Below are 301 nucleotides of genomic sequence, written 5' to 3'. Positions count from 1 at the left end.
TATGACTGTTTTTTTGAAGGTATCATTTAATTATTCATACAGAATGTTTCTCCTGCTAACACCTGTAGTTAAATTTAAACAATCAATTAGAACCATAATTAAAAACTTTTTCTTTGACAAAATGCTGTTAATCAGAGCACTTTCAAATACTGTGATCGGTGAGAAGTTATTTCCAAAGTTATATATCTGTAGTTACCTAGTTTTTCCAGTCACAAAAATAAATGATCCATACGAATATTCCTTGGGAATCAAAAATCAAAATTAATTCCAGGCAATCTTTTGCTCTCTTGGGAAAAGAAAG

Source organism: Numida meleagris, chromosome 1 (assembly GCF_002078875.1).
Source record: "Numida meleagris isolate 19003 breed g44 Domestic line chromosome 1, NumMel1.0, whole genome shotgun sequence".
Classification (NCBI taxonomy): domain Eukaryota; kingdom Metazoa; phylum Chordata; class Aves; order Galliformes; family Numididae; genus Numida; species Numida meleagris.
Note: the sequence above shows the minus strand (reverse complement) of the source record.